The sequence below is a fragment of the Neovison vison genome, chromosome 3 (genome assembly GCF_020171115.1).
Source record: "Neovison vison isolate M4711 chromosome 3, ASM_NN_V1, whole genome shotgun sequence".
Lineage (NCBI taxonomy): Eukaryota > Metazoa > Chordata > Mammalia > Carnivora > Mustelidae > Neogale > Neogale vison.
In genome coordinates, this window is record NC_058093.1 from 200,138,842 (window position 1) to 200,157,117 (window position 18,276).

Below are 18,276 nucleotides of genomic sequence, written 5' to 3' on the forward strand. Positions count from 1 at the left end.
ACAGCCCTGTAGAATCTAAATTTCAGAGACCCTGGGTCTTCCAGTGGTCTTCACCTAAAAGACCCAGAGGATCTTGGGGGATGTGTGATGTGATGGGAGGTCCTATGCCCTGATTCGGGAGATGCATTTTGTTCAGTTGCTGACTTGCCGTGTGAAGCTGGTACCCTACTAAGTCTCTCTGTTTGGGGTACATGTATGGGAAATTCAGATCCAACTGAGTGATGACTTGGTTCTTTCAAGTCAGAGCACCTGTTCGTTGGCTGTAGACTTATTTATGGTTTTAGAGATTTTTATTTATTTATTTGAGAGAAAGAGAGCAAGCAAGACAGAGAGAGCACCGGCAGGAGCGGAGGGGCAGAGGAAGGGCAAAATGGCTTCCCCACTGAGCAGGGAGCCCAATGCGGAACTCGATTCCAGGACCCCAGGCTCATGACCTGATCCGAAGGCAGATGCTCAACTGTCTGAGCCACCCAGGCGCCCCTTGGCTGTAGATTTATAGCATCTGGTGTCTACAGAGGACTATGAGAGGGTGGTCTATCCTGGAGACCAGTGTAGACATAGGGAAGGGGGAGGATTCGCAGCCAACTATTTAATCTACTGTTGGAACATATTGCTAGCTTCTCTGACATCTGACATCATCTCTAACCTTCTAGTCAGATTTCATTGGCTAGAGCTCCTCACTAAATGACTGAAATATAATGTATTTAACCAATTTCTTTCTTACTGGATGGTAACCTTTTTATATCATAAACAATGTTACAGTAAGTGTTTTCTTATGTGTCTTTGTCTAGTCTTCCTGTTATTTCTTTAGAGTGTTTCTTGAAATGAAATTAATATGCACAAATATTTTGAAGGCTGTTGCTGTATGTTGTCAATATGTTTTGTAGAAAAGCTGTACAAGATTGCTTTCTCATGGGTAGTGTAAAAAATGCTTATCCATCCTGATGCTAGATACTGTTTTTTTCTTTTTAAATTTTTATTTATATTCTAGTTAGTTAACATACAGTGCAATATGTGTTTTAGGAGTAGAATTCCATGAATTGTCAATTATATACACCCAGGGCTCATCATAACAGATGCCCTCCTTAACGTCTCCAAAATACTTGCTAATTTGAGAGTTGAAACCTGTTGTTTTTATTTGCTTTTCTTTGATAAATTGTGAGGGAGAACGTTTTGTGATTATGGGTTTCTGATATTTTTTCTATTGGTAAGTGGTAAAGTGGTAAAATTGCTAAGTATTAAAAATAATCATTTTGTGCATTTTAGAAATGGTACACATAGCAAGGCCATGTGGTTAGCAATTTCCCTATGTATGTCTCATCAATTTATTCAACAAATAGGTAGGGAGAGCCTGCCATATATATGGCTTGCATGATTCTAGACACTGGTGACTTCAATGACTAAAAGATAAAAATCTCTGCTCTCATGGGACTTAGAATCTTCTGGGGGCAGACAGATATATGTGAGTAGTACATGTGATATGTTAGATCATAAAAAGCACTCAGAAAAAAGAAATACCGGGGTAGCATCTGTAGGGTTAAAAGGAAAGATTGCAATTTTAGAGAGAATTCAGGAAAATTCCCTCCAAAAAAATGAAAATTCTTTCTATCTGAGTAAAGATGAAAAGCAATGTGTCAGTGGGTCATAGGGGTACCTAGGGATTCTAGGTAGAGGGATCAGCAAGTGCAAAGGTCCTGAGGCAGGAATGTGCCTGTGGTGGAATGAGGAAGTCATGGTGGATGTTCATAGCCATTAAAAGACTATGGCTTTTTCTTTGCAGAAATTAGGGAACTGTTGGAGAATTTGAGCAGAAAAGGGATTTGTTTTGTTACACAATTTTATAGGCTCACACTGATGGCTCTTTTGAGGACATAGCAAAGAGGAGCAAAGGCAAGACTGAAAGGGTCAGTTAGGAGGCTGTTGGAGTAATTCAGCCAGTGGATGGTAGGAGTGGCTTGGGGCAGTGTGTTGGCAGTGAGAGTGACGGGCAGGACTCTGGTGTTTGGTATCAGAAGGTAGAGCTCACAGACTGGCTGACAGATTTACACATGTGAAGGTATGTTTGGTTTGCTTTCTCTTTTTTGTCTGAGTTTCTGGAGAGATTAAAGCTCCACCAAGTGAGAGGAGCAGGGCGGAGGGAGGCGCTCATTGCCCCAAATTATGAGGATTTACGAACTCAGTGATTGTATTTGATTTTTCTTTAAAAATATTTATTTATTTATTTATTTATTTATTTATTTTAAGATGGGGAAGGGCAGAGGGAGCAAGAGAAAGAGAATCTCAAGCAGGCTCCCTGCTCAGCGGGGAGCCCGATGCAGGGTTCGATCCCAGGACCCTGAAATCAGAGAGTCAGACCCTTAACCGACTGAGCCATCCAGGCGCCCCTGAACTAAGTGATTTTAAATAAAAACCAGGGTCAGTTTAAAAAGTCCAAAGCCCACTGGCTGTGTGTGAACATGAAAAGCCGAGGGGTCATGAGCAAGCATGTGTGAGCCAGGACGTCCCTCTGGACGCTCACTCCCCGCCCCCCGGCCAGCGGGTTGGTGTGCGTCCAGCCTGCGCACACGTGGCCTCGTGCCTGGGCCGTCTAGGCTTGATGCATGGTGTGGGGAGTCTGTGTGTATCTCAGGGGGGCAAAATATCCCTTTCTGAGTGTTTCCTGCATTCTTGAAGAACAAATAACCTTGCTTCTCTCCTGGTTTCCCTCAGTCATGGTCCTTGTGACATTTCGTCACACGCCAACCCCCAAACCCCTTCAAAATACCATCAGATAGAATGACCTTGGCGATTTTCAACTCAGATAGAGATGGAGAATGAATGACACCCAGGACGGGGAGAACTGTGGGCCTGTGGCAGGGTGAGCCCGGCAGGGAGCAGGACCCGGGGCTTCCCGGCATCAGAGAGAAGCGGGGGAGGCATGGCCGGACCTCCACTTTGGCTCCTGGAAGGGGGACGCAGCCTCTTCCTCTGCTGATTCAGAGTTTCAGCCTTGACCTCAGAACTTCTGGCCTCCGCAGGGCTGGCATTCCGTGCTGCATAATTCCCAGCTGCGAGAAACTGGTCTGTGCATTGTGGGACATTTAGCAGAATCCCTGGATTCCACCTGCCAAACGCCCCACTACCAGGTCGTGACCAGCCAGGGGTCTGCAGACCCTGCCAACATGCCCTGGATCACACAATCACAGCCCTCGTTGAGAACTCCGATCTGGAATAAATGGTGTCCCTGGGTCCCACAGAATTCTGATCTGTGGCAGCCCAGTTGGGGAGGAAGCAAAGTAAAACTCCTGAGAGCAGTAACCAACCATCATCTTCTCTCCCCCCCCCAACCCCGCCTCCCCGCTGGGCCCCATACCCCATGGAGAGGGCTTGTCCTGCTTCCTGCTCCCTCCCCACAGTCACCGTCCTTCCTTCGCAAGGTCTGCCTTGTGCCTACAGTTGGACAAGAACATATTCTCAGGCTGGGAGTTAACTTGGTAGCTTTGCTTTTGTTTTTCTCTGGTCCTTTTTAAAAAGTCCTAGGATCAGACATTGATCTGGGTAGTGCCAAGGTCATGGGGGATGGTCTCCACTGCAGAAAGTGTCGGGGAACTGAGGTCAGGCTGGTTGAAGCAACAGCTCTTAGGTCGGCAGTGCCTACGTAGGAGGGAAACTTAGGGCCGTGGGTTTCAAGCCGTCTGCTACAAGTGCAGCAGGTCCCCTCCCCCTAGATGGCCGCTGGGCCAGGGCATCTGTGGACCTACACCCAGGTGTGCCCGTCTGGGACTTTCCGACGTGCTCTGCACAATGCCACACCCACGGGGGTCCCACTCACCTTAGATGGTGCGGCTCTGGGGATCAAGCCAGGCAATTCTGATCTGACAAGAGGTCCTGGGTTCTAGTTCTGACTCTTAATGTTTCAGCTAAATGACACTGGGGCACCCAGGTGGCTCTGTAGGGTAAGCCTCTGACTCCTGAATTGGGCTCAGACTGTGATCTCAAGGTCGTGAGATCAACCCCAGTGTCAGGCTCAGTGCTCAGTGCGGAGTCTGCTTCAGATTCTCTCTCCGTTTCTCTCTCTCCTTCTGCTCCTCCCCTGGCTCACGCTCTCATTCTTAAACAAACAAACAAATAAATAAGTAAATAAAGAGTCTTCAGCTAAAGGATGCTGGATAAGCCCTTTCTCTTCCCTGGGCTGCTTCTCCTGCCTAGAATACATCCTTTCAGTAGGATTCATGTTTATTAGACGCAACGGCATTATGACTGATGATTTTCAGTGATGTGGGTGGTGCCCGGGGCACGGTGTGCACACACACACATGTGAGTGTGTGTGTGTGTGTGTGCGTGAGCACACCACGTATATGTGTTTTTCTGTAATGAGAATCCATCGAAGGAAGCCGCAGGAAGCTGGCCCATCGGACGTACAGCGACACTCATGAGCTTGGGTCTGGGCTGGGTTTTAGAACCAGCAGAGACAGGGATGGAGTACAATGTGGGTGGGTGGGTGACGGCCCCTGGGACGTGCCTCCTTCCGGTCCGAGGCCGAGCTCACCCATTCCCACTGTTCCCCTGCACGGTGAGCATGAGCAGGTGGGCAGAGCCTTCCTCGGGGTCTCAGGGCGAACCCCAAATCCCAGGGGTGGGGCCCCTCCAAGGGCAGCATCTCCGGCTGTGGAAGACCTCTCCTGTCACCGCTCCAAACGTGCATCTTTTCTTTGTCCGCAAAGGCATTCAACGTAATCCACCACACACATCGGACTTTGTGACTTAACAAAAGCAAACTCAGCCGCGTTCGGGGCCGAGGGCGACAAAAGCCGTTGGAAGTATCGCCCAGGTCTGTCACACCTGCAGGTTCTTCAGCCCCTCGCTGTGACAGAGGTGGACGGAGGAAGTGCGCCCTTCTGGTGGAAACTGTTTCTTTGGGCTTTGACAGAGAAGGAGGGGAGAGAAGCAATGAGCACCGTCCTTTGGAGAATTAAGCCGCACAAACGTTAGGGGCTAAGAGAGCGAGCAAGGGATGGGTTTGTGAATGACCGTTCAAGCCCAGAAACCCATCCAGGCTGTGTCAGGAGATCACGGGTAGGAGAGAAGGGCCATTGTCTTCCCACGCCTGCTCTGTAAAGAGGGGAAGCCATGGGAAGCTGGGTGGGGGAGGCGTGAGTGATGAGGTAGGAGGTCGTGCAGTTCCGAAGAGGAGGAGGATTCAGAGCAATCCCTAAAACACACGCAACCTGCTCTGAGGCTTTCTGCTCTCCAACGTGTGTTTAGATCTGGGGGAGGAAGAGAGAGAAGCTTATGGAAATACAGGAAGGTGCCCCATAACTCCCTCCCCGATTCCCTATCTTTTCCCCCTGCCTCCCCCTCCCCCACACCCAGAGGGAGAGCTAATGTCCCCCAGTCTTTTTTATTTTTCCTTTGTTTGTTTTTCCTGCCCTGGGATTAGAAATGTTTTTGTCTGTGAGCCACAGGACAGCTGAGTCCTGCTAACTAAAAATAAAACCCAGGGGTTTGCCTGTCTCGAGGGCAGAAAGTTCTGGAAGCTTCTGTTTCGGCTCTGCGGTTCTGTGGTACAAGGATCAAAGTCTTTGAGATTCTTCGTGATGCGGAAATGTCGGGGCCCAGAGCCAATGAGCAAGAAACAATTCCTGAGACGTCTTCGGTGCAAAAAGGTGTTTTTATGAAAGCCCAGGGATAGACCCGTGGGCAGAAGGAGCTGCCCTGGGCTTGTGAGGAGTGACTCATTATATACTCTGGAGCTGGGGAAGGTAACGACCAAGAGAAGTTTCCAGAGGACTGTCATATGTTAGAGAAGACTCACGGGATCCCGGAGGCCCAGCTATTGTCAAGCTAAGGTTGTTTTTCCCTCCAGCAAGGCACTGATATTGAGATGGCTGTGGACTCCTGGAGAGTGTCCTACTCTGCCCACCTCAAGCATTCGTCAGTGGGCTGCGGGTTGTAAGGACATTTAATTTTATCTACTTCCTCTTCTGCTTTGTTCTCCTTATCCTTTGCAGCTTTTCCTCACACCTGTTGCCTCATGGTGCTAAGGTGGCTGCAGTACCTCTCCTACGGATGGAGCGCCACCCCCCTCCCACAGAGGGAGCAGGTTTCAGGCTGTGCCCTTGAGGACCATGTGGCGCTGAGACTGTGTGGACGGTGCAGGGACCCCGCTGAGGGCTCCCTGGGAGCCCCAAGGTGCTGGTGGGCGGGCCTAAAGCCTGTCGTCTGTCACCCCAGACAAGCCCCGACGGGAGCTCCCCTGTGGCCCCACCTGCCGCCCTCCCCATCTGGGGCCTTCTGCCTGTTTCTCAGCCTCTCCCTGCCCTGGGGGGAGGGGGGTGGTCCTCAGACATCACCCCGGGAGCTCACGAGGGCTCAGACCCACGGATGACGACAGGTGTCTTCCCGATACGGGACACCACACCTCACATTAGTCTCTTCAGTGGAGGCGTGGGTTTTTTTTTTTTCCTTTTCATTCAAACCAAATATGCAAAACCACGAACGACCCCAGGGTCCAAATGGAAGTTAGAGGGGTTAAGGTCTGGGAGCAGCAAAGGGAAGGTCTCAGCAAGGCTGGTTTGGGCTTCCGGCTCCTACCCAGACACAGATATTCCCGTTTCCGTGTCTGTGGGAGGCGAGTGACCCCGTGCACCGATCCTCGTCACTGCTCAGTCATCTTGTACGAGGCCCGGCAGGGCAACCCAGAGCCCCGTGCCAGGCCCCGAATCCCAGCCGGTGATTGGTTTTGGAGAACAGTGTGCTGTTGGCCACATTGGAGAAGAAAAGGTCAGTTTACAGGCTCTGAGACGTGGGCAAAGACCGGATGGGGTTGCCTTGGCTACAAGACTGGGAATCAAACCCGCCTTGCGGCCGTGGGCCGATGAATGGAGGCACGTGTGATCAGAAGCCCCCGGGGGAGCGGCCGTCAGAATTGCTCCGGGTCATCAAAATTTAGCAAAGCATCTAATGGAGATATTAGACAGGCTCGGAAGTATACCTCCTTGTTATTTCATCTGAAGAAAAAAATAGCAGCGAATAATTACCACAAAGGGAAAAAGTGGCCCAGGCCCCTGTTTCCGTGGCACACAGGGAGGATGTCTCCAGCAGACCCTTTCTGAAGGCGCCTGCTTCCCACAGAGCTGTTCAGCGTGGAGGCAATTGATGGAACAGGAAATAAGGTTTTCAGAGAATTTGGCCTTTTTGCTACCTTCTTGTAACCTTTTCTGAAAGACAGCAAGTTCAAAGGCTTTACGGAAAAAGACACAGTTTTCTATCAGATTGTCCGGTGATGACACACAGACTTGTTTTTCTTTATACCTGGGTATTGACCCCAAAAATGTCTTAGCCAAACGCTCCTGAGATCTGAGAGGAGTTTTTTTTTTTTTTAAAGATTTTATTTATTTGACACAGAGAGAGAAATCATAAGTAGGCAGAGAGGCAGGCAGAGAGAGAGAGAGAGGGAAGCAGGCTCCCCGCAAAGCAGAGAGCCCAACGTGGGGCTCGATCCCAGGACCCTGGGATCATGACCTGAGCAGAAAGCAGAGGCTTTAACCCACTGAGCCACCCAGGCACCCCTGAGAGGAGTTTTGCTGGTTGGTGGGATGTGCCTTGGGGAAGGGGAGGGGACTAGGGCAGGATTGGGGGATGGGCATTCAGGACTTCCCCGCCCCATAGCTCCAATTCCCCAGCTCCGCTGCATTCTGCCAACCCCTCGCACACCTTGCCCTCCCATAGTTCTCTGCTACTGTTGGATCTACCAGTTTTCTCAAGGGCTCTCTCTTGGTTCTAGACTGGTATAATCGAATTATACCCATCCCTTCCCTTCAGGCTTTGTACAGTAAAGCTGAGGGACAGCTAGAGAAGAGGTGTTCCTGTATGCTAAGAGCTGGTATGGTTTTCTATTTAAAGACATAGCTCATTCTTCCAAAAGGGAAATTGCTCATCTGGGAAGGCTTGAAAATAAAGACAGTATTGGAATGGGGTTTTGAAGGATGGGTAGAAGTTTGCCAGGAAGAATGAAGAGCTCTGAGTAATAAAATGAATAGTGGCTCTTAACTGAGCACTTACTGTGCTTTTCAGCTCTTTTTTTTTTTTTTTTTCTTTTCATCTGTTTTCAATGCCTTATCCTTCTTAGCCATTCCACAGTAAGAGTTAGGGGAAACTCTCATTATGCCCATTTTACAGCTGAGACAACTAAGGACATCAACTCTCCCAAGTACAAGGTAGCTCTCAGGGCAGGCAGTCTGTCCCGAGAACCTGGGTTCTCGGCCATCACACCACACCGCAGGGTGTTCAGGAAGAAAGAGAGTCGGGAAAGAAAGAGAAGCTTGCCGAAGCACGGATGGCTAAAGGAGCCTGTGTCTCATCAGCTCAAGGACTGGAAGGTGTCTGCTGGCAGCTGCCTCTGAGACCAGCTGTGACTTGGGGACAGATCATCGGGCCCTCTGGACCTTCAGGATACAGGGTGGGCAAGTGGCCTCACAAGGGTTTGTGAAAATCCCCCTTTTGGGGAGGTCCCCTCTCTTATGCCTTTGTCTCCTGTGGCTTTCCCAGCATGGGTATGCTGAGCTGTGCTGTAGGTCTGCTACCTGCAGAAGCCTTGGGAAGGTAGCTGAAATGGGACCCGGGGGCACCTTATTTCCAGGTGTGGAAGGACACACAGAATGCCTTAGTTCCAGGTGAGGGATGGGACACAGGGAGCCGAGCCGGAGGTAACCAGCCTCTCCTTACGATCTCTCTCGGACCTTCTCTCTGTGTCTCTCTGCTTTACCATCTATCGGCACTGCTGTTTTTTTCTCTTTGGGTCCTTGGCTCTCTGCCTCTGTTTTGGACTTGACAGCCTTTTTAAGCAACCCGGCTTTCTCATTTCTTCTCTCTCTCTCTCTCTCTCTCTCTCTCCTCAGTCTGCATAAATGCTCCTATACTCTGCCTTTTTCCTCCACACCAAGCACCTGCCTCTCCTCCTGCTTTTCTGTCTTTGACTATACGGAGATGTGGACGGTCCTGTCTTTCTCCACCTTCCCCTGACGTCTGTTGGCCTCCCTCTCCTTTTCCAGCTCCTGTTGGAGGGACTGAGAGTCTGAGAGTCAGCCAGACTCCAGCCACGTCCCCCACCCTGCTGGCTGGACCCACCGGGGTCGGGTTGGCAGGAGCCATGCAGCTGGGTCCCTGGTTCTTCGGGAAGCCCCCCGCTGTGGGCTGGGCTTCTCGGCCTCCTCCTGGAACGTTCCTCCACACACTGCTGCCTTGTTAGGCTCGGCTGTTAATTCAGTGCCCGATATTTGCATGCTAGTTCTGAGGCAACGTGGTGTCCTATTAAATTTTCACGGGTCCTGAGGTGGGTAAGAGATCCCGTCAGCCCACAGAGATGGCTGTATTAGCAGGTTGAGCGTGTAATCAGGCAGAGCTTGACGGAGCAGCTGATAGACTCAGGCACCAGGAAGGAACCTCAGACAAACCTGGGTTTTTCAGGGCTGGCCCGGGGTGTGCAAACAAGCAGGACCCACCTGCCCTGCAGAGTCCCGGGCACGAAAGTCCCTGTGTGTCACAGGCCTTCTAGCCCCCGAGGCTCTGCCGTGTCCCCCACCTGCCCCTCCTTCCCTGTCCTGTTCCGTCTCTCTGCCTCATGACGAGGTAATGTCCTGTGGCCGCTGTTAACAGGTCCACAGGAGGGATGACTTAGCAGAAATGTGACCTCCCATAGTGCTGGAGGTTGGAAGTCCCAGATCAGTCAGAACACACCAAAACCAGAGGGTCTGCCGGCAGCTGCCCTCTGAAGGCCCTGGGGCCAACCCTTCTTCCCACCTGGTCTGGTGCCCCGCAGGTGGCCTCTGGCTTGCAGCTGACATGTCGCTGCCGCCCCTGTCCCCATGTGCATGCCTGCCTTTTCCTCTCCTACCAGCACCCAGCCTTCCTCTCCCCCCTCTTCAGGGACACAGGGAAGGACATTCAGGAGTCACCCGGATACTTGAGGACAATCATCTCCTCTCAAAACCCTGACTTTCATCTCCTCTGTAAATCCCTTTTCTGCCATTAGGAAGATGCTGGCTCATTCTTGGGACTAGAGTGTGATGCCAGTCCCAAAGCAGAAATGAACTTCTTTTTCTAACCCATGAGATGGACAGGACCCTACACCCCGAGCTGCGTCTCCTCCTGGTGACCCTGAAGACAGAGACCAGAGCTTCCGGCTGCCCTGCCCTTCCTCCTCCTCCAGCAGCCCCGAGGGAGCCCCGGTGACCCTCACTTCTTCCCAGCACCAGCAAAGCGATCCAGCCCCACCTGCGCCCTCTGGGACCATAGCAAGCCCTTCTAGCCACAAAGAGCAGCTCCGGGCATCCGTCCAGACCTTGCCCTTGAAGCTCCCGGTCCTGCTGTCGGTAGATGTTCCACCTGCATGCACCTGTCCCAGCTTGGGGGGCGGCTGCTAGTCATCATTCATCATCGGTGTGTGTGGGGGCAGACAGGTGCATGGGCAGAAGCTCCATGCCCAGGAAGACAGAGAGTGCACCAAGCCTTGAGCCTGCATCTGTTCCATTTTTCTCTTTTTCTTCTTGGCCTCGTTTCTGTGACTCGGTGTGTCTAAAGCCCCTGTGGCCTCCATAATCCTCTGTCCATGTAGCTGACTCACGCCGTCTTCGTGGCTCTGTTTGCCCCTGTGTGTGCTCTCCGGCCTCTCTCCATGTTCTCCGAGTGCAGGAATTCCCTGTTGTTTTGTCTCCCTCCTCAGTCTCCTATCTGACCGTCTGCTGTTCCCATTCCTATCCCTCCTGCTCACGTGGATGATGGCTCTGTTCCCAGGGGCCTCAGCTTTTTCTCTGCGGCCCAGAATGGGGAGAAGATGCATCTCCTCCCCGCCCAAGGACGCCTGCGGAATACCTATCTCTCACCCGATACCCTGCAGACGGAGACGGGCTCCAAGTCATAATAGAGCATCAAAGCTTTGCTTTGCCTGTTCCTCACTATCTGTCCGATGCGGAGAGAGCCTCAGCCATGGACTGAATCCATGCGGTTTCTCGGAGGCTCGATTCTACTCAGCGACCAACTCGGTGCAAACAACATGCTTCACCTCCCACCTCGGTCCCAGGACAAAGACAGCCTTTCCCCACGCGATGTCCACAGAGCTCTGAGGCAGGGCTGTGGCACACAGGCTGCGGGTCTGGCCCTTTCCGCCCCGCTCCCGGGCAGCTGCGTGACCTCAGGTAAGTGACTTCTCTCTGAGCCTCCTCTTCTGTAACATGCGTGTTCTAACAGCTCCCCAGCGGAGAGGTGCTCCGTGTCCACCTGGGCCAACCTGTCCTCTCCATCGCCGTGCAGGACTTCGGAGGCGTTTGTCTGGGAGCCTCCCCCTTTCCTTTCAGGGCCCCAGCCAACTCTTCCTCCACTTGTCAATATAACAACTCTCTCTCCTGCCCTCCCTCCTTTACTGGTCATTGTCCAATCGCCGTCCAGCCTGGGGGACTCCGATTGCATGGACGGTGACTCCCAGTTTGATAGACGAGGAAGTGGGCCGAGGCTCTTGCTGGCTGGGATCACCTGGGAAGCCGGCCGCACAGCAGAGCTGAACCCACACCTGTGACTCCGAGTTTAGAGCCTCTCGTACTGACTCACCTCACCGCCCTTGCAGCGAGGCCAGGGTGTTCCGCTGGGAGCGTAGGAGCTGGCATTTATCTCTGAACAGTAAATGAAAATTGTGTACAAGTGGGAAGGCCTGACATGCTTTAGTGTTAAGTGGAAAATGGAAAGACTTTAGGCCAGCGACTACCACCCACCCCAGGGGACTCAAGGTGAAAAGGGTGTTTGCTATCGTGACAGCGGACTGCTTCATGGACACCAAGCCCCTCGAGGGAGGGGCACCCACCATCCCTTGCTTAAGGCTGACCTGGAACCGGCCCCGATCTCGGCTTCTCTCTACAAAGCTGCAGTCCGTGTGGCACGAAATGGCCACCACCTGCTCCTGAGTTTAGGTCCCTCCATTTAGAGGAAAGAGCCAAGACAATCCCATATCTGTTGCCTCGAGGCCCAGTCCGGGTCAGGTTCCCCGATGGACCCACCAATGGTGGCCAGGGTGCATGGGTCACGCTTCCCAGAATGGCTTCTTGGGTCCCCACCCAGCCGCATGGATATGAGGAAGAGAGAAATTCCTAATGAGTGTTTAGAATAGCTCTGCTTTGTAGGTATTTAACAAACAGGGGCTGACCCCTCACTCTTCAGATGTCAGGCATGAAAGGTGGTCCTGACCCTTATTGCCTTTCCGGAAGCTTCCATTTTTCCTGCTCCCGATGACCCCACTCTCCAAGGAAGAACATTGATCTTTATTGTTGATTTCGCAGCTTCAAAGTTACCTGTTTTATTATGTTCTGTTGTGCAAGGTGCATGGATGGACTTCAGCAAGAGAAGTTGGTAGATGATACGAAAAGCCCACTGGCCGGCCAGACCCTCGCCATGACCCCTGGGGGGCAGGTGGGTGGTTGGTATTATCTAGTTAGTCTTGATGACTGATGGACAGTCTCCACCCACAGGAACAGTGATAATGGGACTTTACTCCACGTCTCTCATCTCCCCATATTAGCTATTGTGCCCTGGACACCGTAAGCATGCTTCAAGCCGCACTGAATTTTTATTGAATTTTTCTCTAAGTGCTATCTTATTTGCGATGTCTTTCCTCATTTTCTTCAGGGACCAACAGGTAGCTGGATTTTGAAAGAGTATACCGCCAGGATAGCGTGTTATCAGAGGCCACAAAAATAGTTTAAATGGTGAGCCCAGGCAGACTTCTGAGTTATCTTATGTGGGCTTGGGAATTGAAAATCACGGTTTAAGGTGTTGCAAAAAAAAAAAACCAACAACAACAACAAAAAACCACCCTATTTTTTCTCTGCCTGAAGTTTACAGCTGCCTTGAAGTTTTATAAATCATAACTCAAGGCATCTGAAAACAAAAAGCAGCGGGCTGTGTGTGTGTGTAATGCAGTGACCGTGGGAGTCGGCTTCCGAGGCCAGCGCTGGACCTCGGGGTTGGTTGTGACTCCCGAGGCTTCGTGGACGGGGGGCCCTTGGAGGGTAAAATAAACCACAAGCTCAGCATTCATGAGCTCTGGGGTTCCTTGCATATTTCTCTGCTGATAGAACTTCACAAAATGTAAAACACATTTGGTCAGCTTTCGTGATTTTTTGCTGCTTTGTTTTAAGCAAGATTTTAGGAATCCCATGTTTATGCTCAAAGGTCCCTTTTTCGGGGCGCCTGGATGGCTCAGTGGGTTGAGCCGCTGCCTTCGGCTCAGGTCATGATCTCAGGATCCTGGGATCGAGTCCCGCATCGGGCTCTCTGCTCAGCAGGGAGCCTGCTTCCTCCTCTCTCTCTCTCTGCCTACTTGTGATCTCTCTCTGTCAAATAAATAAATAAAATCTTTAAAAAAAAAAAAGGTCCCTTTTTCAGTTAGATACGGTGACACTGTACCTGCATTTATCAGAGATGGTGACTAGCAGAAGACACACCATGGTGGCTACGACTGTGTGTGTTGGCCTTCAGGAGTCTGTGTTCCCGTCCTGGCTGAGTGCTCTGTTCGCCCAACAAGCCGAGGGGTGGTGGGAAACAGAGCAAGGGCCTCGACATCTGCTCTGGGAAGCACTAAGACAGAACTGGCCTGCATCACGGTGGGGGCTGGCGGGCATGAGGGGAACGCCCAGGGCAGGAATCAGGACTCGAAGCTGGAAACTTGGACAGCAGCTGAGGCTGTTGACACAGGTGGGATGGGGCTTTCCCCGGGAAAACCTCAGCTGTGCTTCTGAGAACGTCTCTCCACATCTGTACTTTTGCCCCAAAGAGAATGACATCTTTTATCCCCAGTTCCTCAGAGTTTTCCTAGTGGGCGTCGTAAATACTTCTTTATGTTTGAGCTTCCTGGCAAGGGTGGATTCTTCCAAGTGGGGAGTCTGTACCATGTGATTGTTGGTTTACTTATCATCTTACTGCACAGAATAGAAATATGACAGTATATGTTCAGGTATCACTTGGTGCACGGATGGATGGATAGATGGATGGATGGATGGATGGATGGATGGATGGTTGGATGGAAGAATGGATGGATGATTGGATGGATGGTTGGATGGATAATTGGGTGGATGGATGGATGGATGATTGGATGATTGGATGATTGGATGGATGGATGGATGGATGATGGATGGATGGACAGACGGATGGATGGATGGACGGATGGACGGATGGACAGATGGATGGATGGATGGATGGATAGTTGGATGGATGAATACAATTCTCTCTAGAGGGAAAAAGATCTACACATGTATAACATAAAGATGCTCCACCTTCTTTAGCTCAATTACCCTGTTTTCAAATTATCGCTCCAAATGATCTGTTTGTTGACCAGTAGCCACTCATTCCAAGTTTAATAGCAATGAAAGACAAATCATCTGTGTGTAAGAGAAGGAAAATAGGCCTTACCGCATTGGTTGTTGAGAAGGACAAGTTAGAAGTATGAGTTCATATGCCACATCCTTTCACGCCTGTTCCTTCTAAACCCTGTATCCTGGTATCTGTCAGGAGTGGACCAGGAAAAGATGGGGTGAGCAGGACCAGAATTTCAAGAAAGCTTGAAGATTGCTGCGTCATCCTTGCTGTGTCTTCACATGGGATTTTCTCTGTGCACACACACAGGAGAGATTCCTCTTCTTAGAAGGATCTTATAATGATCTGGTTCTCTCAGATTGAGGTCCTTCTAAATTCAATGGATCTTAATCACCTCCCTAAAGGCCCCTTTCTCCAAACATAGTCACAGTGGGGGTTCCGGATCTCCACATATGAATTTGGGGAAACACAATTCAGTCCATAGCTCCATCCAAATCCGCAGCGAGCTCCTCTACCCACGGTCACACAGTCTTCCTTAGAACATCCCCAGAGACAGCCCTGCTATGGGAAAACTTAAAAGAGGAGTGGACTGGTATTAGGAACATCTCTGTTGGAGAGCTCTAACATGGGCTTCAGATGTGGCTAGGATCCAGTGTGCTTTAGCTTCATGGAAAGATTCTGTTCCGGGCACAGCGATGTGCACAGGAACTTATGAGTTACTACATGGGTTATGTGTGTGTCCTGCCCATGGAGGCTTATAGCCAGCCTAATGGTGAGAGCAGCTGATACTTTTTGGAGCCTTCAGTATGTGCCAGGCACTACTATATGCATGTTGGACCTGTTGACTCATTGAACCCTGACATGGTTTTGACGTAGGTAATACCAGTCATCACGTGATGCTACAGGTACGGAGTCAGAGGTCCAGGGACAGGAAATCACTTACTCCAGGTCGCCCGGCTGGCAGATGCCCACAGGTGCTTGAAGATTCTGGAGCTGCCCCTTACCACACTGTGCATTCCTGAATTTTCACTCTGTAAGCAGAGGTTATTCTCAGAACCTAGTAGCAGAATACTGTTCTTGTTGCTTCTCCATCAGCAGGATCTGTTAGTTGGAATGGGCTATTTTGGGTTTTCAAACCACGTCTGTGTTTAATTGCATCTACTCTAAGCCTTGTTTCGTGTTCTGTTTTTCTTTTCCCTCAGTTTCTTTGACGGTCTTTCCAGGAAGGAAGAAAAATGTGATCTCCAGGGAATGATTCTGTTGTAACCTTTGAAAATATATCTTTCCGACAGAAGGCTGGGCTCCTGTTTTTATGTTATTGGTAACTGTATTGTTTGCCAATGATCCTTGGCTTCAAGAATACCAGAAGCTGGTCACCTATCATCAGCTGGGTTGTGGATTGTTTTCCTCATTCTTGGAGAGAGAGCTAAGACCCTCTTGCTGCACCACAAGGCAGTGCCTGCAAACTTGCTTCACAATTATAAAGTGTCCAGGTTCCCAAAATCCGCTGGACAGAACACTAATGAGGTGCTGAAAGACTCCCCAAAAGTTGCATTAACATTTTAAAGCCTTTCCCACTGCAGGGAAGCATCAGTGTTCTAACTACACTTACCACCGGGCAAGGTAAGGCTAATGTTTCCTGATGGATGCCCTGTCTGTGGAAATCTGCAGTTAGCTGTTGTGTGCACAGAACTGTACAGGAAATTGGTCACTAAGTAGAATCTGATACCACCCCTCTGGAAAACATCAGCAGCCCCATTACAACAGCTGCCTTTCCTGGGTTAATGTGAACTAAATCCAAATCCAGATGAGCTCTCCTACCGAGAGCTCCTGAAATGGGTGCCTTTATAGGACAGATGACCTTGAATGTAGACCTACCTATGGGCATGCTGGAGCCTTAGGAACTGAGGTGAGGACCTTAGGGAAGACTCTGCCTGCCGGTGCCTATAACCAGGTGGGAGGCAGTGGGCACTGGTAGGTCTATCTTAAGGTCTTAGATTAATTACAGTATTTGGGTTGCCTACTGTGGAAACACAGCCCAGCAGACTCAGGCGTACTCACAACGGAAGTGTCCTGGCTTAGGAAACTGAAAACATCATGATTCCTTCATGCAGAGTTGGGCCAAGGGTCTCTCTGGTTTAACCAGACTTCGTCTAGAATTTTTCATTCCTGAGACAAGACCTCTGTCCATGGAAACACCGGACCATGCTTCAGTCTCACGCCAGACCCTTGCTCTGCGAGGGAGCTTTTTCATCCTGACCTCTCCCACTCCATGGCTGCCCTGCCCCGGGCTGGGATCAGCCTGTGCGGATCCTTCTCTGGGCTTCCTGGGCCTGTTTTACGAGGATGGGCCTGGGAGAAGCTAGCCCTTCCCTGAGATCCCGCCATCCCAAAGGCAGGGATCATGTCTTACTCAACTCTGCATTGTCTGGCTCTGTGTGACTACCACTATTACCATTATGGCTATTTTATTACAACTAGGAGCTCCCACATGGTCATGCTAACACTCGACGGTGCAATTTCAATATGCACGCTGGCAAACTCACCCATGCACTGGAGTACACACGTGCCTGGAAATCCCTTTCATATTAGCAAGCACGGGGCATCAGCACCGGTTTTAACCTTAGCTGTGACTCTCAGCGCATGAGCCCTTCTTGGCCATACTTGCCTGCACCTCCTGCGAATTTCCTTCCCACAGCCCATCCCCAGGAGCCGAGCATCTAAATATAAAATGTCAGGCAGTTGGGAGGTTGCTGCCGAGGTTTGTTTTTCTTTAAATCTGTAATTTACCACTCGTCGCTCCTTCCGGGCTGGAATTAACGGCATCTATTTTCTGTTGTCTGGACGGGAGAGGACGCTTCCTTCTTAACCTTCTGCTCCTGCTGTGTAGATGGTGATTTTAGTATTAATTAGACAGATTTGTGGGGTTTTTTTTTATTAGTGTTTTGACGACTCCTGATAAGAACTGACATTCCTAATTGAAATCCTTTCATGTGGCTGTAAACTCCCCAGCTTCTTTCTGGGCACAGAGCTTCTCCCTCTTCCTGGGAGGCAGGCACTGGGGCTCTCTGGGTTGCCTCCAGCCCCTGCACCTGTCTCCTTGGGAGAGCCGTGCTCTCCGACACCGCCCACCCCTGGCCCTTACTGCCTTGTTCTGTTTATAGATGCATTCACTTTGTGCTCCGTCAGAGCAAAGAAGACATTCCTTTCTCTTTTGGTGCTTTTCTCTGAGTTTAAATGCCTGCCCAGTGCGGTCAATCAGCTCTCCATCCCTTCCTCCTGGTTCCTGCAGAAGATACTGTATTAACTCGGATGCCTTCAGTTCTCAAGGGACAGAACTGTGTGCTGGCATCGGACAGTTCCCCACCTGAAAATCGCCACCTCCCTGCCCAGTTGGCCCTTTGCTCAGTGTGGCTGAGGGACGTACAGACTCGTAAGCTGTCTGAGCTCCTTGGCAGGTGGCCTGAGAGCCAGGGGGCCCATTTCCACTCTTGGCGAGTTCCAGGAGCAAATCCATCCCTCCTCTGCTCTCCTTGCCTGCCTGGAGCCCAGGGGACTGTATATTTACTCTCCTGCCTTTGAACCCATCTTTTCCCTCTGAAATCAGATTGTGTAGACATCCCAAGCCTGCCCTCCCACTATCTAGCTACTGCCACGCCCCCTGGCATCTCCATTTCTTCCCTAGTTCTATGCCCATATTTTAACCTCAACATAGAAATAAAATGCTCTATGCCTTTTCTATTCCATCTTGCTGCTGATGCATTTCAAACAGTCTTTAGAATCGTGATTATATGTGGGTTAGATACCCTGTGTAGACGTCTATACTGCACAGCTCCGAGCCTGGTCCATAGGCCATGGGTTCGAGTCCTAGTGCTGCTGATGGAGTTTTTGAATGTTGGTGAGTGAGGCCCAGAGCCAAGAGCCAAGAAAGAATTCCTG